We start from the raw sequence: 25,374 nt of genomic DNA, 5'->3' as shown, positions 1-25,374 counted from the left end.
ACGTATTTCTCGTGTCATGGTTTTCATCTCTGTCATTTCGTTTATGATCTTCTCTGCATTAATTAGTCTAGCTGTCAATTCTTCCACTTTTTTTTCAAGATTTTTAGTTTCTTTGCGCTGGGTACGTAATTCCTCCTTTAGCTCTGAGAGGTTTGATGGACTGAAGCCTTCTTCTCTCATCTCGTCAAAGTCATTCTCTGACCAGCTTGGATCCGTTGCTGGCGATGGCTGCGCTCCTTTGCAGGGGGAGATGCGCTCTTATTTTTTGAATTTCCAGCTTTTCTGCCCTGCTTCTTCCCCATCTTTGTGGTTTTATCTGTCTCTGGTCTTTGATGATGGTGACGTACTGATGGGGTTTTGGTATAGGTGTCCTTCCTCTTTGATAGTTTTCCATCTGACAGTCAGAAGGACTGTCTGTTGGTCTGTTGGAGATTGCTTGAGGTCCACTCCAGACCCTGTTTGCCTGGGTATCAGCAGCAGAGGTTGCCGAAGATAGAATATTGCTGAACAGCGAGTGTACCTGTCTGATTCTTTCTTTGGAAGTTTCCTCTCAGGGGTGACTCCACCCTGTGAGGTGTGGGGTGTCAGACTGCCCCTAGTGGGGGATGTCTCCCAGCTAGGCTACTCAGGGGTCAGGGACCCACCTGAGCAGGCAGTCTGTCCGTTCTCAGATCTCAACCTCCGCATTAGGAGATCCACGGCTCTCCCCAAAGCTGTCAGACAGAGTCGTTCGCGTCTGCACCGCCCCCGCTCTTTCCCCTATTGGACTGCAGCTGTGCGCTGTCCGCAGGTAGAGTCTACAGAGACAGGCAGGCTTCCTTGAGCTGCTGTGAGCTCCACCCAGTTCGAGCCTCCCAGCAGCTTTGTTTACCTACTTAAGCCTCAGCAATGGCGGGCGCCCCTCCCCCAGCCTCGCTGCTGCTGCTTGCTGCGGATCGATCTCCGCAGACTGCTGTGTTAGCAGTGAGGGAGGCTCCGTGGGCGTGGGACCCTCCCGGCCAGGTGTGGGATATATTCTCCTGGTGTGCCTGTTTCCTTAAAGCGCAGTATTGGGGTGGGAGTTACCCGATTTTCCAGTGTTGTGTCTCAGTTCCCCTGGCTAGGAAAACGGATTTCCTTCCCCCTTGCGCTTCTAGGTGAGGCGATGCCTCGCCCTGCTTCAGCTCTCGCTGGTCAGGCTGCAGCAGCTGACCAGCACCGATTGTCCAGCACTCCCTAGAGAGATGACCCCAGTACCTCAGTTGAAAATGCAGAAATCACCGGTCTTCTGTGTCGCTCGCGCTGGGAGTTGGAGCATGTTTGTTTCTTTGCTGTTTTTTTGAGATAGAGTCTAGCTCGGTCGCCCGGGCTGGAGTGCAGTGGTGCGATCTTGGTTCACTGCAGCCCCCACTTCCTGGGCTCAAGTGATTCTTCCACCTCAGCCTCCTAAGTAGCTAGGACCACAGATGTGGGCCATCATGCCCAGCTAATTTTTTGTATTTTTGGTGGAGACGGGAGCCATGTTGCCCAGGGTGGTCTCAAACTCCTGAGCTCTCGTGACCTGCCCACCTCAGCCTCCCACAGTTCTGGGATTACAAGCATGAGCCACCATGCCTGGCCCATTTAGCATGTTTGAACCACAGCTAGAAGGTCAGTGTGGTGTAGTAGATATTAGGGTGATTTTTTTTTTTATGAAGATCAAGCAATACGTTATAAAATATCCTTAAATAACAGGGAGCGTTCTCTTTAAAGTTCCTCAGGAATGGTCAGTCATGGATCCAAGATGGCATTTACTTAGTCTTCAGGTTTGAATTCAAGATCAAAATCTAATTACTGTTACAAGCAGCAAGAATCAAAGAGTAACATCTCCTTGCTACGCAGGTTAAGCGACTCATTATTGCCACACAGATGAATTCTTGACTAGCAAATACACATAAACTACATCCCTACCCAGTGTGAGTGAAAAAGGAAGGGGAAGATTCGCTTGTCTAAGTATTGATATAAATGTAGTCAGTAACTCCAGCTGTATTGTAAAAGGATTTTAACATCTCAACAGCGGAACAAAAACATTCGCAGATATCCTTCTTCCTTGAAAATGGCTAATGCTTTCCCAGAAAAAAGACACATATAAGCTCCCAATTGTTCTTCAAGTGGGTGAGAATGGTCTGTCATTCTTTATACTTGTTCACAGTACTTCATTTGTCATCCATCTTTGGGCTGTAATTGTGAGCTTAAAAATAATCAACATTTTCCACCAGCTGCAGAACGTCATCTGCACTTTGAGCTCATTTCCTCAGTGTTCCCTACAGAGTTCCATCTGCTTTACATACCTTATTCCCCTACCCTTGATTAAAGCTGCTGATGCTACCTGAACTGCATGCACAGCTGGCATTATGGAATGCCTCAAACTACCACAGTGTGCTGTGGTGAGATGGCTTTCCTATCAGAGTCCAGGCTTACAAACATGCATGAAGTGTTTCTCATACATTGCATATTTGGGGATAAAAAAGACAATGACAACCAATTTTTAATTAGTTACATCAGGGAGATCATAATTATTGAACTTCTAAACAAAACGATGATCTATAAATGTGTGGTCTTCAACTTATCTACGGGGAAGACTGATGAAACTTTCAAATGAATCCTCTTACAAATGACTAAAAAACACTGCATCATAATCTAACATTATATTAAGTCATTTTGCCTTAATGTTTTCTAAACAATTTTGTAGAAGTTAATTAATACGTTGAATAACTAGGCATTGTAACTAAAGAATTATTTTGCAAGTTATTCAGCAAAGTACACATAGATCTTATAAAATGAGCAGTATTTGCTAGTGTCTTCCATAAATCTGAATGTTTATATAAAGTTTACTTGAAATAAGATACATCTTGTTTACATATGAAATATTTCATGTTTGTTTTCAATACCCAAATTAAGAAATATAATTTCAAATGTAAAATTAAAGCTTATGTAATTTTCCAATTCTACTCTCCTTTCTCAATTCTTAGAATATTTTACTGATATTTGTGTTCTTAAACTTTACAAAAGTGACATCATGCATTAAATGCTCCTCTTACTTGCATTTTCTACTCAATGTTCTGATTTTGAAATTCACTCATGTTTGATAAATATACTTCTAATTGTTTTATTTTCAAGTATTTTATAACACTCAGTTGTATAACCATAGCTCAATTTAGTTTCCACTCTTGTTGGCTGACCTTTTAGATTGTTTTTATTTACCATAGCAAACAATATTTACAATATATTTAATGTTCAAGAATTTCTTTAGGATATATAACTAGAAATAATAATTATTATGGGATATTCTCATCTTCATATTTACTTGTTATTCCAAACTATTTTCCAAAATCGCTCCAAGGATGAAGGTATAGGTGTTTATATCCTCAAGAACTCTGGATGCAGCCAAATTTTTAAGTATTTGCCAACCTGACAAACACAAAATAAAATCTCACTGTAGTTTTTCTTTGTATTTCCCTGGGTATAGTGAAGACGTGCATCTCCCTGAGCTGATTAACCATGTGATTTACCCATTTGTAAATTGCTGGTCTATGTTTCTTGCCTATTTTTCTTTTGGGTTATTTCCTTTTTGTTAACGACTTGTAGGAGTTCTTCATGTAGCTGGATACTAATATTTGCTAGACATATATCTTACAATTATGTCTTCTCTGTGGCTTAAATTTTCACATTCTTTATGGCATCTTGATGAAGAGGAGAGCTTAATTTTAACAAAACCGTATGTACCCATTTCTCCCACTAGAGTCCTTATCTTACACTTTCTTTGAGAAATAATAGAAAAAGCTGGGTGGCCTGTAATCCCAGCACTTTGGGAGGCCGAGGCGGGCGGATCACGAGGTCAGGAGATCGAGACCATCCTGGCTAACACAGCGAAACCCCGTCTCTACTAAAAAATACAAAAAACTAGCCGGGCGTGGTGGTGGGCGCCTGTAGTCCCAGCTACTCGGGAGGCTGAGGCAGGAGAATGGCGTAAACCCGGGAGGCGGAGCTTGCAGTGAGCTGAGATCTGGCCACTGCACTCCAGCTTGGGTGACAGAGCGAGACTCCGTCTCAAAAAAAAAAAAAAAAAAAAAAAAGCTGGTGGGGTGGTTCACCCCTGTAATCCCAGCACTTTGGGAGACCAAAGTGGGTGAATCACCTGAGGTCAGGAGTTTGAGACCAGTCTGGCCAAAATGATGAAACCCCATCTCTAATAAAAATATAAAAAATTAGCTAGGTGTGGTGGCAGGCACCTGTAATCCCAGCTACTTAGGAGCCTGAGACAGGAGAATCGCTTGAACCCAGAAGGCGGAGGTTGCAGTGAGCCGAGATCGTGCCACTGCACTCCAGCCTGGGCAACAAGAGTGAAACTCCACCTCCACACACACACACAAAAAGTAAATTAATAATAATAATAATAATAGCAGAGATGTTATTTTGTGCTTTCCTCTATGGACTTTGAAGGTCCCAGTTTCATTAGGCCTTGAATCCATCTGGAACTGATTTTTAAGTAGGGTTAAAGACAGGGATCTAATTTTATTTTTTCAATATGAATAAACAATTTTAAATTTCACATAAATATCTAATAACAGGTTGAGTTTATGTCAAGTTTACATGTATACATAGACTTTGCTTTAAGTTTTTAAAAATTTGTTGCAGTATTCTAATTGACTGTGCCTGTACGAAACCTACTTTAATCATGATTCCTGATAGGCCAATTCTCTCTGCATTGTTCTCCTTCTTCAACAGTGACTTGGCTATTCTTAGACCTTGGCTCTGGAATACAAATTTTTGAACCAGTTGCTCAATTACATTTATATAGATACACAAATTATTGAGATGATGATTGAAAATGGAATTAATTTATAGACTATGTTGTTGATTCTTCCAATCCTTGAATATGGAATATTTCTTTATGTGATTCTTCTTTAACATTATTCATTAAAGTTTGAAATTTCTCCCCATAAAGATGTTGCACATATTTTGTGAGGTGTTATTTTATTATATCATAAGTTATATTTTTTAAATATTGTATTTTCTTATTAGTTGTTATAGGAAATATAATTGATTTTTGTACATTGTTGTTATATTGAATAATCTTTTTCAAGCTGTAGGCTTCCCTAATAGGTTTGAAAATTTATCAGCTTTCCATCTTCTCTCCAATTCATAGGATGATGATGATTATTATTATTGTGTTTTACTTCTCTTACTCTCATGACTAAGACCCAAGGCAACATTGAATAGAAATAGTGATTATAAGTATTCCTCTTTCTGATGAAAGAAAAAAGATTCTAATATTTTGCAATTAAGTTATTTTGCTCCTTATTTATTTTTTACACATGTATAGGGGATTTACAGTTTATTCCTATATAACTGATTTTATTGAAATATTATCTATTATTTCTAGCGCATTTTCTTAATGTAATATATTGCATTAATTTTTAACATTAAACTATCTTAGTCTAAACACTCCAAGTATAAACCAAACTTGAATAACTCAAGTTTCTAAAATTAAGAATTCAAGCCAGGTGTGATGGCGTAGACCTGCAATCTCAGTACCTTGGGAGGCCAAGGCATAAGGATTGCTTGAACCTAGGAATTCAAGACCAGCTTAGGCAACATAGGGAGACACCCATCTCTACCAAAAAAACATAAAAAGCCTGATTTAAACACTGTTTAAATTTAAACACTGTTTAAATCAGTGGTGCTGATTTGTAGTCTCAGTGCACTTGGGAGGCTGAAGTGGAAGGATCACTTGAGCCTGGGAGGTTGATGCTATAGTGAGCTATAATCATGCCACTGTACTCCAGCTTGGGTAACAGAGAAGAGCAAGACCCTGTCTCAAAAAAGAAAAAATGAGACTACGTCTCCACAAAAAAATTGGCCAGATGTTGTGGCTCATGCCTGTAATCCCAGCACTTTCAGTGGCCGAGGTGGGAGGAGTTCAAAGCCAGCCTAGGCAGCATGGTGAGAACCTGTCTCAAAAAAAAAAAAAAAAAAAAAAAAAAAACTATAAAAAAAAAGAATTAAATAATATATAATCTGTCTTTTATGATAATCAGAATATATAACATAACCAAGGCAGTACAATGTAAATTCAACAAACCATAGACACAGTTCTCTTGTAAAGCCATAATTGAAACATATTATTGGCAAATCCATCTTTATTGGATCATTGTTATCAGCATACAAATACATTGTAATGACTGCCCTTTTAAATATAGAAAACCCCATCACTTTTGATGAAAGAAAATGACTGGGAAGAAAAATCTTTTTTTTTTTCTTTCTGCTCTCCCTTCAGGACTGACCTAATGAGTCTTTCTTTCACATTGGACCATGAAAGCCTCTTGAAAAGATCATATTACCATACTTTTGATAAATTCAGTAATTAATTTAGTTCTCATTTTACTTAACATGGAAACACCACTTAAGTTCGTCGATGACTGTCTTTCTGTTGAAACTGATCACGTGGCTTTCTCTGACTTTCCTCCCACTTCCTTGTCTACCTAGTCTTGGTCTCGTCGTTGGCTCCTTGTATTTCCCACAATTCCTCCCACCTTAGTAAATGGTATCGTCATTTGCCTGGGTGAATGTTCAGTCCGAAATCCTCACAATAATCCTTGTTTCATTTTTTTCCCCTGATAGGTCTCATCCAAAACATGACCAGATCTTTCTGGCTGTATCTTTACATGGTATGTTTAACTTGCACTTCTCCGTCACCTCCACTGCTGCCATCCAAAGTCCCAGTGACCATCTTCCATGAGCTAAAGCAGTAGTTTACAAGTCATCTCTGTGCTTCCACTCGTGCCCTGCTACTAATTATTGACCACATATGAGCCACAATTACACCTATAATGCATAAATCATTCAAGTCACACTACTGCTTAAATCTCTACTGTAGCTTTCCATAACATGTAAGATAAAATCTGGTCTTTAATATGCCTTACATATTAAAGATACTACAATATCTGTTCCCTGCCTTTTTGTCTTATATCATTTCCTACTCTTTTCTCTCCTTATTCTATCTGGCAAAATAACCTACCAGATTATTCCTCCCTTGTGGCCTTTACATTTGCCATTAGCTCAGCCTAGATTACTCTTCCAACTGATCTTCATATCATTCTGAAATTTGCTCAAATATTAGGCCCTTCCTTACCAATCTGCCTGAAATGGTATCTCTCACTCCTCTATCATTCTCTTTCCCCTTACCAAGCTTTTATTCATAGAAGATACAAGTAAAATAAACATTTTAGTTATTTATTTGTTTGTTTTCTGCTTCCCACATTTGAAACTAGACTGTAAGTTGCCTGAGATGATGGATTTTGTGTCTTGCTCATTGCCATACCTCTAGAACTCAGATAAATGGCAAGCATATTATGAGAAACTAGATATATCTTTTCAAGAAATGCATATTGAAGACATTCTTGAGTTTGAAGAAATGATTTTTAAAATATGAATTAATCTTTTATCTCCACCAGTTTTCGACACCCAAGCCTATGATCATGTGCTAGACCTTTCAACCTATGCTGCAATCTTATAGCCCACTATTCCAGACCTTTCAATGTCTGATACATCCAGATCCCTTACTTCCATTTACAGAATCCCTCTTGTCTCCAAGGTGTGCGTTCTGAGCAACAGGAAGGATAAAATTGCTCTTCTCACCTTCCTTCTTCATGTGGCACCTCCCCATTCATCTGTCATGCTTCACGACAAATGCTGTGTCACCAGGTTGCTCCATAGCCTTCTCAACCTGGGTTATATGGACCTTTTATTTGGACTCAAAATATATCTCTATTTTAGCACTTCTTTCTATTGTCGTCTTAAGCTTAATGTCCTCTAACTGCCACTGGACCATAAGCTCACAGACAAAAGGAAAGCAAGTCTTTTTCATCTTCATGTCCCCAAAGGCTAGCACTACTGGAACTTTATAAATCAGGAACTTAATAAATAGGTTGTGGATGCATGAGTGATTAAATCATATTACCAACTTATGACATTTTTGATGTAATAGGTTATACGTTGTTGCCATTTTAAAATAATTATGTTAAGAAGTCTAAAATAGTATCTATATATTGCCTCTCCCCACCCAAAATGAGTGTAGTACTGTGGGAAAGACAATAAAAAGTTTGATTTTTCACCAAGCGTAACCTCACTGGGTCAAAGAGATGCAGGGTAGAAAGGTAAAAACAATATTCAACCCAGAATTAGAACACATTTCTATTATTTTGCCACTAACTCTTAGTATTGTTTGGTGTAACCCATTTATTTCTGCTAATACTTGGTTTCTTTTTTTTTTTTTTGTCTTTTTTTTTTTTTTTATACGAGTTGATGAGTGCAGCACACCAACGTGGCACAAGTATACATATGTAAGACTTGGTTCCTAATTCTCTAATAAGAGAAAGTCAAGATGGGTGTTCTCTGAGATCATATTATTTTGATATTATTTCATAGTCAAAAATTTTCGTGTAAGAATATGGCTTTCTTTAAGTGGTAGGGTTGTTTCCTTTGGATACATGCTTGTATAAGACTGCAAAGTTTTAAGTTTTGAAAAAAACAGTTCTTATTAATGCTATAGCATTTAATTGGAAATCCTAGCTCACATCTTACTCATAGTTAGTGTTCAAGTGTTGATTGATTGAGTCAGGATGATAGCATTAAGACTTCTATGTCCAAGGAAAACAGACAAAATTATTAGGATACAGTTGCTAAGATGCAGGAGAAATTTAAAGATATAGAAAATGGAATTTATTAGTTTTATTAAGCAAGCCAAGTTATATGCAATATAAAAGATCTTAAGAATGTGTCATAGGTTACTACATACTGTGTTGCTGTGAGACCTGCACTAGAAAGATCCAATGCTACCTGCAAAAAGTAATTATAGCAGACCATAAGGCAGCTAAGGAATTCAGACTACACATTGTATGTTGGCCACACCCAGTCTAGCAAGATTTATATACCCACTTTAATTTAGAAAGTCTGTAATATTCCTTTTGTAAAAAAAGCATCATGTCAGAGCAAATATGAAGAAAGGTGGAAAAAACCTCTCTGATTAACAAATGGCACATTAACTGGTACGATGACATGGTTTGAAAAGCAAAAATAGTACTTAGTTGCAAATTCAGGTGTATAGGACACATATAAAGTTTTTTCATTAGACTCAGCTGACACTTACTTTTATTAAAATGTGCTTAATGTGATCTTCAGACTGTATATGAATAACATAGAAAAGAATCATTGAACAGCTATTTTATATATATATATATACATACACACACACAGCTATAAAAAAATACACACACACACATATGAGTAAGAAACTGGTTACATTCTGGAAGGAATTGTTTTTTGCTTTTTTTTCACTGGTCATTTTCCAGGTTTATCAGTCCCTGGCCAGAACTCCAGCCATGCAAGGAATTGAGTTCTTGAGAAGTGAATTACTTGAGGATTACAGATAGTTTGAGAATATGGGCTCAGTGCCATTACTGACCAATAGAAACAACCAATAGAAACATGCCAATAGAAACAACCAACAGAAACAACCAATAGAAATAACCAATAGAAACATGCCAATAGAAACAACCAATAGAAACAACCGATCGAAACATGCCAATAGAAACAACAAAAAGCAGAGGGACTTTTCTAATGTGCTCATGTCAACATAACTACGTTGGTTAATCTTGAGTGCCCGTTATTGCCAGGGACAGGAACAGGTCTCCAGGGTATGTTCCATATATGCCCAGTGTTTCAAATATACCATTAAATCAGCAGTATTTACAACAAAATAAAATGTGACAATTTAGAAATAGGTGACTACATGATGAAACAGATACTAAATTCTCAATAGTTCCACAAGACATTTTCATAACATAGTAATCCAAACACAGTATTGAAAAAGTATTGAACAGTGGCTTCTTTGTGAAATGAAACTTAGAAATTTAGAATTTGCTATATGCAGTAGTTTCTATTTGCATTATACACATAAATGATAACACATATTATATAAACACACTAAATATGGGAATAAGATTCTTAATTTTTCTACTTATGATACTAGCACAGGAAAATCTATGCAGTGTAAATACCTGTTTTGTTCTAGATGTTGAACACATGAAAAATTGTTAATATCCATTTGTCACTTAAGATTTAATGGCTCTTCCACTGCCCTAAAGGGTGAGTCCCAGACCAGGCAGTATTCATCACAAACTGACTCGAGAGCTGTGGGCCTTAAGGGAATATTGGAGGTAGTTTAGCAATACCCTCTGTGGCCTGTTGTGGTGATGACCACAGGGTGATGCTCCTTTTCCTTTGGAAAGGAGAGAAAAGAGTGGGAAGGACTGCGTCTTGTGGTTTGAGTGACAGCTCAGCCACAGTACAACAGAACAGGAAGAGTTCTGAGGTTTTTGACTCTGGTCCCTGATTCCTGGAGGATGGCAACTCTGGACCTATCTGGGACCTAGGGTGACTTGCACCCTGAAGGGAAGGACACAGACCTGGCTGGCTTTGCCACCTGCTGATTGTCCAACCCCAGAGCCTTGAGCGAATATAGGCAGCAGCCAGGGAGTAGTTACAGCAGACCTTGGGCAACACCCAGTCCTGTGCCAGCTTTAGGTCTGACCCAGCACAGTCCTAGTGGTGGTGGCCAAGAGGTACATGTGTCACTCCACCCCTAGCTTCCAGTGGCTCAGAACAGAGAGAGACACTCTTTTTGTGTGGGAGGAAGAAGAAAGAGAACACGAGTTTTCACCCAGTAATCTATAGAATTCTTTCAGATCTTGTCCAAGGCCATCAAGGTAGTACGTCTATGAGTCTGCAAGAACCACAGCATTACTGGTCTTAGGGTGCCCCCTAAAACTGTTATAGCTTAGATAACAATACCCAAGTCCTTCTGAATATCTGGAAAGCTTTGCCAAGAAGGATGGGGACAAACAAGCTGAAAAGGTGAAGACTACAATAAATACCTAGTTTTTAATGCCCAGACATCCAAGAACATCTAGCAGTATCAACACCATCCAGGAAAACATGACTTCACCAAATGAACTAAATAAGGTAGCAGGAACCAATCATAGTGAAACCGAGATATGTGACTTTTCAGACAGATAATTCAAAATAGCTGTTTTGAGGAAACTGAAATTCAAGATAAAGCAGAGTAGAAATTCAGAATTCTATCAGATAAATTTCACAAACAGATTAAAATAATGATACATTTAAAATAACTAATTATATATCATATAATTATGTTTTTAAAATTATTTTAATTAAAAAGAATCAAGCAGAAATTCTGGATTTAAAAAAGGTAATTGGCATACTGAAGAATGCATCAGGGTCTTTTAATAGCACACGTGATCAACCAGAAGAATTAGTAAGCTTGAAGACAGGTTATTTGAAAATGCACAGTCAGTGAAAACAAAAGAGGAAATAATGATTTTTAAATACGAAGCACACCTACAGGGTCTAGAAAACAGCCCCCAAAGGGAAATCTCATAGTTATTGGCCATAAAGAGGAGGTAGAAAAAGAGATGGGGTAGACAGTTAATTCAAAGATATAATAACAAAACCCTAGGGAAAGATATCAATATCCAAGTACAAGAAGGTTATAAAACACTAAGCAGATTTAACCCAAAGAAGACTAGCTCAAGGCATTTAATAATCAACTCCAAAAGGTCAAGGATCAAGAAAGGATTCTAAAAGCAACAAGAGAAAAAAACATATAGCAGGCAATGGAGCTTCAATATGTCTAGCAGCAGACTTTTCCATCGAAACCTTACAGACCAGGAGAGAGTGGCATGACATATTTACGGTGCTGAAAGAAAAATACTTTTACTCTAAAATAGTATATCTGGTGACGATATCCTTCAAATATAAAGGATAAATAAAGACCTTCCAAGACAAACAGAAGCTAAAAGGGTTTTATCAACACCAGACCTGTCCTATGAGAAATGCTAAAGGGAGTACTTCAGTCAGAAAGATAAAGGATGTTAATGAGCAATAAGAAATCACCTGAAAGTACAAACTCTCTGGTAATATTAAGTACACAGAAAAACACGGAATATTGTGACACAGTAACTGAGGTATAAACTAGTCATCTAAGTAAAAAGACTAAATGATGAACCAATAAAAAAAAATAACTACAACAATTTTTGAAGACATAGACAGTACAATAAGATAAAAATGGAAACAACAAAAAGTTAAAAAGCAGAAGGATAAAGGTAAGGCTAGAGTTTTTATTATTACTTGTGTTTGTTTGTTTGTTTGTTTATGCAAACAGTGTTAGTTGTTATCAGCTTAAAGAAATGGGTTATAAGACAGTATTTGGAAGCCCCATGGTAACCACAAACCAAAAAACAAACAATGGATACACAAAAAATAGAAAGCAAGAAATTAAACTATACCAACAGAGAAAATCACTGTCACTAAAGGAAGACAGGAAGGAAGAAAAGAAGGAAGAGAAGACAAAAAAAAAAAAACCAGAAAACAAATAACAACATGGCAAAAGTAACTTCTTACTTATCAATAATAACATTGAATGTAAATGAACTAAACTCTCCAATCAAAAGACATACAGTAGCTGAATAGATGAAAAAGAAAAACCCTTTGATCTGTTGCCTACAAGAAACACACTTCACCTATAAAGAGACACATAGACTGAAAAATAAAGGGATGGAAAAAGATATATTCCATGCGAATAGAAACCAAAAAAGAAAAAGAGTAGCTATACTTATAACAGACAAATTACATTTCATGACAAAAACTATAAGAGACAAAGAAGGTCACTATATAATGATGAAGGTGTCATTTCAGCAAGAGGATATAACAGTTTTAAATACATATACATTGAACAATAATATTTGCTATATAAAGCAAATATTATTAGAACTAAAGAGAGAAATAGGCCTCAATACAGTAATAGCTAGAGAATTCAACACCTCACCTTCAGCACTGGACAGATCTTCTGGACAGATAATCAACAAAGAAACATCAGACTTAATCTGCCTTGTAGACTGAATGAATTTAATGCATATTTACAGAACATTTCATCCAATGGCTACAGATCACACATTCTTTCCCTCAGGATATGGATGATTCTCAAGGATAGACCATATGTTAGGTCACAAAACAAGACTTAAAACATTCAAAAAATTAAAATAATATTAAGCATATTCTCTGACCACTATGGAATAAAACTAGAAATTGGTAACAAGAGGAATGTTTGAAACTCTACAAATACAGGAAAATTAATATGCTCCTGAATGAAGAGTGGGCCAATGAGTAAATTAAGGAGGAAATTGAAAAATGTCTTGAAACAAATGATGATGGAAACACAACATACCAAAAAACCTATGGGATATGATAAAAGCAGCACTAAGAGGGAAGTTTATAGCTATAACTGTCTACATAAAAAAAGAAGAAAAACTTCAAATAAACAACCTAATGATGCAGCTTAAAGAAATAGAAAAGCAAGAGCAAACCAAGCTTAAAATTAGTGGAGGAAAGAAATAATAATGATCAGAGCATAAATAAATAAAATTGAAATGAAGAAAACAATACAAAAGACCAATGAAACAAAAATGTGGTTTATTGAGAAGTTAAACACACTTGACAAGCCTTTAGTCAGACTAGGAAAAAAAGATCCAAATAAATAAAATCAGAGATGAAAAAGGAGACATTACAACTGATACCACAGAAATTAAAAGGATTATTAGTGACTACAATGAGCAACTATATTCCAATAAATTGGTAAATCTAGGAGAAATAGACAAATTCTTAGACACATGCAACCTCGCAAGGTTTAACCAGGAAGAAATTCAAAACCTGAAGAGATGAATAACAAGTAACAAGATCAAAGTCATAATAAAAACTCTGCCAATAAGAAAAGCACAGGAACTGAAGGGGGAAATCTGAAAGCCTTTCCTCTAAGATCTGGAACATGACAAGGATGCTTACTTTCATCACTGTTATTCAACATAGTATTGAAAATCCTAAGCTAGAGAACAAAATAAAGGGCATCCAAATTGGAGTGGAAGAAGTTAAATGATCATATCATAAGATGATATGATCTTATATTCAGGAAAACCTAAAAACTCCACACAAAAAAAACTGTTAGAGCTGATAATCAAATTCTGCAAAGTTGTAGGATACAAAATTAACATACAAAAACCAGTAGCATTTCTATATGCCAACAATGAGCAATCTGAAACAAAAAATCAAAATTTAATCCCATTAACAATAGCACAGATAAAATTAAATACCTAGGAATTAACCATAAAATGAAAGATCTCTATAATGAAAAATATAAAACATTTGTGAAAGAAATTGAAGAGGATGCCAATAAGGTGAAAAGGTATTTCATGTTCATGAATTGAAATAGTCAATATTGTTAAAATGTCCTTCCCAAAGTGATCTACAGATTCAGTGCAATGCCTATGAAAATACCAATGACACTCTTCACAGAAATAGAAAAAACAAGTTAAAATTTTATTTGGAACCACAAAAGACCCAGAATAACCAGAGCTATCCTGAACAAAAAGAACAAAACTGGAGGAATCACATTGCCTGACTTCAAATTATACTACAGAACTAGAGTAACCAAAACAGCATGGTGCTGGCATAAAAACAGATATGTAGATCAATGGAACAGAAAGCATAATCCAGAAGCAAGTTCACACAGCTACAATGAATTCATTTTGACAAAGGTGCCAAGAACATACCCTCAGGAAAATACAGTCTCTTCAATAAATGGTTCTGGGAAAACTGAATATTCATATGCAGAAGAATGAAACTAGACTTCTGTCTCTTGACATATACAAAAATTGAATCAAAATAAAGACTTAAAATGAAGACCTCAAAATACGAATCTACTACAAGAAAACACTGGGGAAACTCTCCAGGACATAGGTCTGGGCAAAAATGTCTTGAGTAATACCACACAAGCATAGGCAACCAAAGCAAAAATGGATAAATATGATCAGATCAAGTTAAAAAAACTTCTGCACAGCAGACAATCAACAAAGTGAAGAGACAACCGACATAATGGGAGAAAATATTTACAAACTACCCATCTGAGACAGTGTTAATAACCAGAATATTATATAACGAGCTCAAACAACTCTACAGGAAAATTTTAATAATATGATTCAATAATTGGCAACAAATTTGAATAGACATTTCTCAAAAGAAGACATACAAATGGCAAACAGGCATGTGAAAATGTGCCAGACATCACTGATCATCAGAAAAATGCAAATCAAAACAACAATGAGACATCATCTCACCATAGTTAAAATGGCTTATATCCAATAGCCAAGCAGTAACAAATGCTGTTGAGGATATGGGGAACAGGGAATCCTCATACAACTGCTGGTAGAAATGTAAATTACTACAACCACTAAGAAGCATTCAAAATATCCTTAAGAAACTAAAAATAGATCTATCATATGATCCTGCAATCCTACTGATAGGTATATACACAAAAGAAAGGAAATCAGTATATGGAAGAAATATTTTTTTCTTTTTCTTTCTTTTTTTTTTTTTGAGACAGAGTCTCACTCTGTTGCCCAGGATGGAGTGCAGTGCTGTGATCGCGGCTCACTGCAAGCTCCACCTCCCGGGTTCACACCATTCTCCTGCCTCAGTCTCCTGAGTAGCTGGGACTACAGTTGCCCACCACCACAAAATTTTTTATAGTTTTAGTAGACACGGTATTTCACCGTGTTAGCCAGGATAGTCTCAATCTCCTGACCTCATGATCCACCTGCCTCAGCTTCCCAAAGTGCTGGGATTACAGGCGTGAGCCACTGCGCCCGGCCAGAAGAAATATCTTTACTCTCATGCTTATTGCAGCACTGTTCACAATAGCCAAGATTTGGGAGCAATCTAAGTGTCCATCAACAGATGAGTGGATAACGAAAATGTGGTACATATACACAATGGAGTACTATTCAGTCATAAAAAGAATGAGATCCAGTCATTTGCAACAACATGGATGGAACTAGAGATCATTATGTTAAGTGAAATAAGCCAGGCACAGAAAGACAAACATCACATGTTCTCACTTATTTGGGGGATCCAAAAATCAAAACGATTGAACTCATGGACATAGAGAGTGGAAAGATGGTAACCAGAGGCTGGGAAGGGTAGTGAGGGGTTGAAGGGGGAAGTGGGGATGGTTAATAGGTACAGCAAATAGAAAGAATAATAAAACCTACTATTGGGTAGCACATCAGGGTTACTATAGTCAATAATAACTTAATTGTACATTTTAAGATAACTAAAAAGAGTCTAATTGGATTGTTTGTAACACAAAGGATAAATGCTTGGGTGGATGGTTGCCTCCTTCTCTGTGGTGTGATTATTATACATTGCATGCCTGTATCAAAGTATCTCATGTGCCCCATAAATATAAATACCTACTATGTGTCCATAAAAATTAAAATATTTTTAAAAATTTTATGGTTCCAAAGGAGTTACTGCAATGTGTAATATGCAAATATTACAAAATACTTTGTAAAATGCATCAACAGTAATTGTTTTATTTCATCAAAATGGACTTTATATATTATTGTTCGCATATGCTCACAATTACCAAAGAAATTTCTTTTTAAATGTCAATTACCAAAGAAATTGTTTGAAAATGTCATGACACTGCACTTGGTGGACAAGATTGGAGTTAGGAGATAGGGCTAATGTGCAGTTCTCACTCAGATGAAGAGAACAATGTGTGGAGACTCACACTGTGATCTGTTGCTCCAAGAACCAACAAAGGAACATACCAGGAAAACCTGAAGGATTCACAGATCCTTTGAAAGAAGCAGCACGCTACTACAAATTTCATGAAACAGGTGAAAAACTGAGCATTCCCAAAGTGTGAGAGAAGGAAAACCTGCCTCTGAACACACATTTCCACTGAGGGATCTGAAAATCCAGATCATGAGATTATAGAAGAAGGATTTAACTTCTCCTGGAGTTGAAATGGATTTAGGGAGTCACATGAAATATCAAAGTAGAAGTAGCAGCAGAAAATGTCTTGCAGGCAGTCCCAGTCTCCAGCTGAAGCCCAGGGAAGCCATCCCTGATGATATTGTAGAGGGGCCCTTGGAGAAGGCAGCCAGAGGAATTGGGAAGTAGCCACAATGCAAAGGAAACTCCCAACTGAAATTTGTAGTTATTTCAACTGGGCACAGATTTTCTCAGGTAAAGTCCAGGGGACAAGGAGGAGCTGCTGCAGATTCAAGCACAGGAGCCGCTGCTGATGGAGTGGGCAGATGTAGAGGAGCAAGGGCCATGCTTGCTTTTTTTAGTGGGGAAGTTCATGACCTCAAGCAAGGTCTTATTGGGGAACTGCGTGAGCAAGACTGGCCTTGCCAACTGCATGGGAGGTGGATTAGGCCTCTCACTAACAGTTATTCCCCACTTCTCTGGTGAACTATATGACACAGTAGAGGCAGCCAAGATGACTTTTGGAACATAATCCTATTGGCCTGAGAAATACCCTCTATCCCCACAGTGGCTGCAGCAAGCCCCAGCCAAGGAGAGGTTGAGCTCAGACCTGTCTAACCCTGCCCTGACATGATAGTATTTCTCTACCCAACCTGGTAGCTGATTACAAAAGATAAACTCTTGGGAGCTTTATGGCCCCTCCCATCACCTGAGAAACTGAAATACTTACCCTGGCCAACATAGGGCAAGCTTAGATCCCTCCACTAATACTATTTTCTCTTGAAAACACCACCTTCTAGTTGGAGGCCAACCAACTCAGGCCATTACAACAACTCATGACAGGATAACCCTCATCCCAGTGAGGAGAAGACAACACCTAATTCCACTGCCTACAAGATACTGGCTAACCAGAGTTCCAGAGTATGTCCATGTGAAAACATCACTGCTAACATAACCATACATTCCAGAAAGCCAGCACACTGCACATATCTACAACCATGGACTCTCACGGAGTCTACTTCACTTCCCTGCCACCTCTACCAGAGCAGGTGCTGGGATCCATGATTGGGAGACCTGAAGATGGATCACGTCACAGGACTCTGTAGACATTCCACAGCACCAGTCCAGAGCCTGGTAGCCTAGCTTGGTAACCAGACCCAAAAGAGCAATAACAATCTCTGCACTCCAGCTTTCAGGAAGCCCCATCCCTAGGGTAAGGCAGAAAGCATCACATCAAGGGATCACCCTGTGGAATAAGAAAATCTGAACAGGAGACACTGAGATTCAGACCTCTCCACCTAAATAATCTATGCAAATGAGAAGGAACCAGAAAAGTAATTCTGGTAATGTAACAAAACGAGGTTCTATAGTATCCCCAAAAGATCATACAAGCTCCCCAGCAATGGATCCAAACCAAGAAATCTCTGAATAGCCAAATAAAAAATTCAGAAGGTTGATTATTAAGGTACTCAAGGAGATACCAGAGAAAGGTGAAAACAAACTTAAAGATATTAAAACAAGGCTGGGCATGGTGGCTCACATCTGTAATCCCAGCACTTTGGGAAGCGGAAGCTGGTGGATCATGAGGTCAGAGTTCAAGACCAGCCTTGCCAACATAGTGAAACCCCGTCTCTACTAAAAATACAAAAAATTCGCCAAGCATGGTGGCAGGTGCCTGTAATCCCAGCTACTCAGGATGCTGAGGCAGGAGAATCGCTTGAACCCGGGATGTAGAGGTTGCAGTGAGCCGAGATTGTGCCACTGCACTCCAGCCTGGGTTACAAGAGCAAAACTCTGCCTCAAAAAAAAACAAAAAAAAAGATATTAAAACAAAATACAGGATACAGATGAAAAATTCTCCACATGAATAGATGTCATAAAGGAAAAACAATCACAACTTCTGGAAATGAAAGACACACTTAGAGAAATACAAAAATGATAGTGTGGAAAGTTTCAACAATAGACTAGAACAAGTAAAAGAAAGAATTTTGGAGCTCAAAAACAAGGCTTTCAAATTAACCCAATCAGACAAAGACAAGAAAAAATAAAAAAAAAATTTAAAAAGTGAACAAAGCCTCCAAGAAATTTGAGATTACATAAAATGGCAAACCTAAGTATAACTGGTTTTCCAGAGGAAGAAGAGAAATTTAAAAGTTTGGAAAGCATATTTGAGGGAATACTTGAGGAAAACTTCCCTGGCCTTGCTAGAGATCTAGATACCCAAATACAAGAAGCTCAAAGAGCACCTGGGAAATTCATTCCAAAAAGATCATCACCTAGGCACACAGTCATGAGGTTCTCTAAAGTCAAGACAAAGGAAAGAATCTTAAGAGCTTTGGAACAAAAGCATCAGATAACCTATAGAGGAAAACCTATCAGATTAATAGCAGAATTATCTGTAGAAATCTTACAAGCCAGAAAGAATTGCGGTGTCATCTTTAGCCTTCTGAAACCAAATAATTCTCAGCCCAAGATTTTGTATCCAATAAAACTGAGTTTCATAAATGAAGGAGAGATCAAGTCTTTTTCAGGCAAACAAATGCTGAGCAAATTTGCCACAACTAAGCCAGCACTACAAGAAATGCTAAAAGGGGTTCTAAATCTTAAAACAAACCCTTGAAATACACCAAAATAGAACCTCCTTAAAGCATAAATGTCTCCAGGCCTATAAAACAGTAACACAATTAAAAAACAAAACATAAGGTATTAAGGCAACAACTAACATGATGAAGAGAACAGTAAATGTTGAACATAAGTGGCCTAACTTCTCCAATTAAAAGATGCAGAATGGCAGAATGGATAAAAATTCACCAACCAAATATCTACTGTCTTCAAAAGACTCACCTAACACATAAGGACTCACATAAACTTAAGGTAAAGGGGTGGAAAAAGATATTCCACACAAATGGAAACCAAAAGCAAGCAGCAGTAGCTATTCTTCTATCAGGAAAAAACAGACTTTAAAGCAACAGCAGTTAAAAAAAAAAAAGACAAAGAGGAACATTATAAAATGATGAAAGAATTACTCCAACAGAAAAAATCACAATTCTAAATATATATGCACCTAACACTGGAGCTCCCAAATTTATAAAGGAATTATTACTAGACCTAAGATATGAGATAGATGGGAGCACAATAATAGTGGGGGCTTCAATACTCCTCTGACAGCACTAGACAGTTCATCATGACAGAAAGTCAACAAAGAAATAGTGGACATAGGCCTGCCGCTGTGGCTCGTTGTTGTAATCCCAGCACTTTGGGAGGCTAAGGCAGCTGGATCACTTGAAGTTAGGAGTTCAAGAGCAGCCTGGCCAACTGGTGAGACCCTGTCTTTACTAAAAATGCAAAAAATTAGCCAGGCATGGTGATGGGTGCCTGTAATCCCAGCTACTTGGGAGGCTGAAGCAGGAGAATCACTTAAACACCAGAGGCAGAGGTTGCAGTGAGTCGAGATTGCACCAGTGCACTCCAGCCTGGGCAACGAGAGCAAAACTGTCTCAAAAAATAATAATGTAATAATAATGGACATAAACTATACTCTAGAACAAATGGACTTAACAGATAATTACAGAACATTCTACCCAACAACTATATATTATATAAGAATATAATATACATTATATTCTTCAACACATAGAACTTTCGCCAAGATAGGCCATATGATAGGTTACAAAACAAGTCTTGATAAATTTAAGAAAATCAAAAGTATATCAGGTATTCTCTCAGACCACAGTGGAAAAAAACTGGAAATTATCTCGAAAAGGAACCCTCAAAACTATACAAATACTTGGAAATTAAATCACCTGTTCCTTAGTCATCATTGGGTCAACAATGAAATTAAGATGAAATTTAAAAATTGAGCTGATTGGTAATAGTGGCACAACTTATCAAAACCTCTGGGATACAGCAAAGGTGGTGCTGAGAGGAAAGTTAATAGCATTAAATGCCCTCATCAAAAAGTCTGAAAGAGCACAAATAAAAAATCTAAGGTCACACCTCAAGCAACTAGAAAAACAAGTACAAACCAAATGCAAACCCAGCAGAAAAAAAGAAATAACAAAGATCAGAACAGAACTAAATGAAATGCAAACAAAAAAATACAAAAGATAAATGAAAAAAAGCTGGTTCTTTGAAAAGATAAACAGAATTGATAGACCATTAGCAAGCATAACCAAGAAAAAAAGAGAGAAGATCCAAATAAGCTCAATTAGAAACAAAACAGGAGCTATTACAACCAATACCACAGAAATACAAAAGATCATTCAAGGCTACTATGAACACCTTTGCAAACTAGAAATCTAATGTAGGTGGATAAATTCCTGGAAACATACAACCCTCCTAGATTAAATCAGGAAGAAATAGAGATTCTAAACAGACCAATGACAAACAGTGAAATTGAAACAGTAGTAAAAAAAATATGCCAACAAAAAAGCCCAGAACCAGATGGATTCACAGCTGAATTCATCAGACATTCAAAGAAGAATTTGTACCAATCTTAGTGAAACTATTCCAAAAGATAGGGAAGAAGGGAATTCTCCCTAAATCATTCTATGTAGTATCACCCTAATACCAAAGCCAGGAAAGGACATAACAGAAAAGGAAAACTATAGACCAATATCACTGATGAACGTAGATGCAAAAATCCTCAACAAAATACTAGCTAACCAAATCCAACAGCATATCAAAAAGATAATACACCATTATCAAGTGGGTTTTATACCAGGGATGCAGGGATGATTTAGCATACACAAGTAAATAAATATGTTGCATCACATAAAATAATTAACAACAAAAATCATATGAGCATCTCAATAGATGCAGAAAAAGCATTTGACAATGTCTAACATCCCTTTATGATTGAAAACTTCAGCAAAATTGGCATAGAAGGGACATACCTCAATGTAATAAAAGCCATCTATGACAAACCCACAGCAACATTACACTGAATGGGAAAAAGTTGAAAGCATTCCCCCTGAGAGCTGAAACAAGAAAAGGATGCCCACTCCCACCACCTCTATTTAACATAGTAGTATTGGAAGTCCTAGCTGGAGCAATCAGACAAGAGAAAGAAATAAAGGACATTGGAATCTGTAAAGAGGAAAATAAAGTTGTGCTATTCACAGATGATGTGATCATGTACCTAGAAAACCCTAAAGATTCATCCAAAAAGCTCCTAGATATGATAAATGAATTTAGTAAAGTTTCAGGATATAAAATCAATGTATACAGCACTATTATACACCAAAAACAACCAAGCTGAGAAACAAATCAAAAACTCAATCCCTTTTACAACAGCCGCACAAAGTAATAATAATAATAAAATACTTAGGACTATACCTAACCAAGGAAGTGAAAGATCTCTGCAAAGTAAACTACAAAACACTGCAGAAAGAAATCATTAATGACACGAACAAATGGGAACACAACCCAGTGCTCATGAATGGGTAGAATCAATATTGTGAAAATGACCATACTGCCAAAATCAATCCACAGATTGCAATTTCCATCAAAGTACCATCATCATTCTTCAAAGAACTATAAAAAACAATCCTAAAGTTCATATGAAACCAGAAACAAGCCTGCATAGCCAAAGCAAGACTAAGCTAAAAGAGCAAATCTGTAGTCATCACGTTACCCGAATTCAAACTATTCTACAAGGCTATAGAGACCAAAACAGGATGGTACTGGTATAAAAATAGGCATGGAACAAAATACAGAATCTAGAAATATAGCCAAATATTTAAAGCCAACTGATCTTCAACAAAGCAAACAAACCCTGTTTGCTGCAGGGTTGAGCTCTCATAGAGATCCTCTGCTAGGGCAGTGCAGACAAGATATGTGGGGTTGGAGCCCCCACACAAGACTTTGGACTTGAACCTTTGGGTTAATGCTGGAATAAGCTAAGACTTTGAAGACTGTTGAAAAAGCATGATTGTGTTTTGAATTGATTTGAGATCATGAGATTTGGGAGGGGCCAGTAGCAGAATGGTATGCTTTGGCTGTGTCCCCACCCAAATCTCATCCTGAATTATAGGTACCATAATCCTATGGGAGGACCAGATGGAGTTAATTGAAACATGGAGGCAATTTCCCCACATCTTGTTCTTGTGATAATAAGTTAGTTCTCACAAGATCTGATGGTTTTATAGGGGACTTTTCCCCCTTTGCTCAACTCTCATTCTCTCTCCTGCCACGCTGTGAAGAGGTGCCTTCTGCCATGATTGTAAGTTTCCTGAGGACTCCCCAGTGATGTGGAACTGCAAGTCAGTTAAACTTCTTTCCTTTATAAATTACCCAATCTTGAGTATTTCTTCATAGCAAGATGAGGATGGACTAACACACCACCTTACTCCTGCAAGAATGGCCATAATTAAAAAATCAAAAAATAACAGATGGCATGGATGTGGTGAAATGGAAACACTTTTACACTGCTGGTGGGAATGTAATCTAGTACAACCACTATGGAAAACAGTATGGAGATTCCCTAAAGAACTAAAAGCAGAGCTACCATTTAATCCAGCAATCCTACTACTGGGTATCTACCCAGAGGAAAAGAAGTCATTATATGAAAAAGACACTTGCACACAAATTTTTACAGCAACAGTATTTGCAATTTCAACAGTATGGAACCAGCCTAAAAGTCCATCAACCAGAGTGGATAAAGTGAATGTGGTAGATATACACCACGGAATACTACTCAGCCATAAAAAGAATGAAATAATGGCATTTGCAGCAACCTGGATGGAGCTGGAGACTGTTAGTCTAAGTAAAGTAACTCAGCAATGGAAAACCAAATATTCTATGTTCTCACTTGTCAGTGGGAGCTAATCTATGAAGACACAAAAGCATAAGAATGATGTAATGGACTTTGGGGACTTGGGGGGAAGGGTAGGAAGGGGTGAGGGATAAAAGACTACATATTGGGTATAGCTGTACACTGCTCAGGTGATGAGTGCACCAAAATCTCAGAAATCACCACTAAAGAACTTACCTATGTAACCAAAAACCACCTGTACCCCCCAAAAATACTGAAAGGAAATAAAAATGTAAAAATTGTGCTTTCCTAGAAAAAAACGACACAAGGCTGTAAAAAAAAATTTAATTACTTTATAAAATACATACATATGTGCATGTGTATTTCTTTTCAAATCTTTTCAAAATATAATTTCATTGAAGAATAATATATCAATAAATAAGTTATAGCATGCTGCTTTTCTGCTCAAAATCCTCCACTGCCAACAGTTGTTTGTTTTCCTTTGACTACAAAGGATATAGCAGACTCCTGGTCATCCTCTTCCCATGCCCATCCATCTCTAACTCCCACTTCATCTTATTCTTCCTTCTGTCACTCAGCAGCCCCTTTGTATACCTGAATGATGCCAGGAAAATTCCAGACTTAGAACATTTGCATTTGTATTTCTTCTGTCTGTAATATTTTCCCCAGCCATTCACATGGCTTGCTGGATAACTACCTTATACATTCAAATGTCATTTTCTCAGTGAAGTCTTTTGCAGCTTTTGCTGTATTTGAAAAGGCAATCCCCATTCACAGGGTCTGTCCTTCCCTTCCTTGATTTAGCTTTTTCTCCCTGCCATTATCACTGGCAAACTATATGTGTGTGTGTGTGTGTGTGTGTGTGTGTTTAATTTTAATTATTTTGTTTATGATCTGTTTTTCCCCACTAGAATGGAAGAACATAAGCTCCAAATTTTTTTTATTTTATTGAATTTTAAAAAATAACTTTGAGACAGCGTCTTGCTGTGTTGCCCAGACTGGTCCTGAATTCCTGGGCTCAAGTGATCCTCCTACCTCAACTTCCCAAAGTTCTGAGATTACAGGCATGAGCCACCACACCCAACCAAAGCTCCAAAAATGTACAAATGCTTATTGCACTGTGGTTTCCCTAGATATATTCCCTAGACACATTCCCTAGAGCTGTGTCTGTCATATTGTAAGCACTCAGTAATATTTGTTTAATGGATGGGTGTGTTACAAAACAAACATATAACAGATAATGCACAGGGGTTTGACAGAGGAATGTTTGTGTTGAGGGGGCAGAAATAGAGTTTAGGGCTGAGAAGTCACTAGGAACAAAGTAGAGACTCTTCAATCTCAGCAAATAGGGTAATATTTTTAAAGTTATTGAAGTTGTGTAAGATAGAGACTGTAAATGGGTGACCATTTTGTTTTATTTGCTTAAATTAATGCTTGCCTTTATGGCCATTATATTGAAAAGACGTTTATGACCCTTCAAAAAAGACATCAGGTTAGAATGCTATTCCATCATGAGTCAAAGAAAGATTTGGAGTACTGCTGCAGGACAAGGCTCTTGATAGAGATTTGTAGGAAAAAAATAAAACAATGGAAGCAGTGTCAGACACTTGAGTGTTTTATGCCAGAGGCCGATTGCAACAGAAAAGATAAAAACCAGCATAATTTAATTA

General features: G+C 37.5%; 1 protein-coding gene across 1 annotated transcript in view; it reads left to right on the top strand.

The window, feature by feature from the left end:
- Positions 1-25,374, top strand: part of CNTNAP2 (contactin associated protein 2) — a 2,313,133-nt gene that overhangs the window by 1,490,406 nt on the left and 797,353 nt on the right. The gene's annotated exons all lie outside the window — the stretch shown is intronic.

This window comes from Trachypithecus francoisi, unplaced genomic scaffold (genome assembly GCF_009764315.1).
Source record: "Trachypithecus francoisi isolate TF-2019V2 unplaced genomic scaffold, Tfra_2.0 Lachesis_group4, whole genome shotgun sequence".
NCBI classification, from domain to species: domain Eukaryota; kingdom Metazoa; phylum Chordata; class Mammalia; order Primates; family Cercopithecidae; genus Trachypithecus; species Trachypithecus francoisi.
The sequence above is the reverse complement of the archived record's forward strand: the minus strand, read 5'-3'. Positions and strand labels throughout refer to the sequence as shown.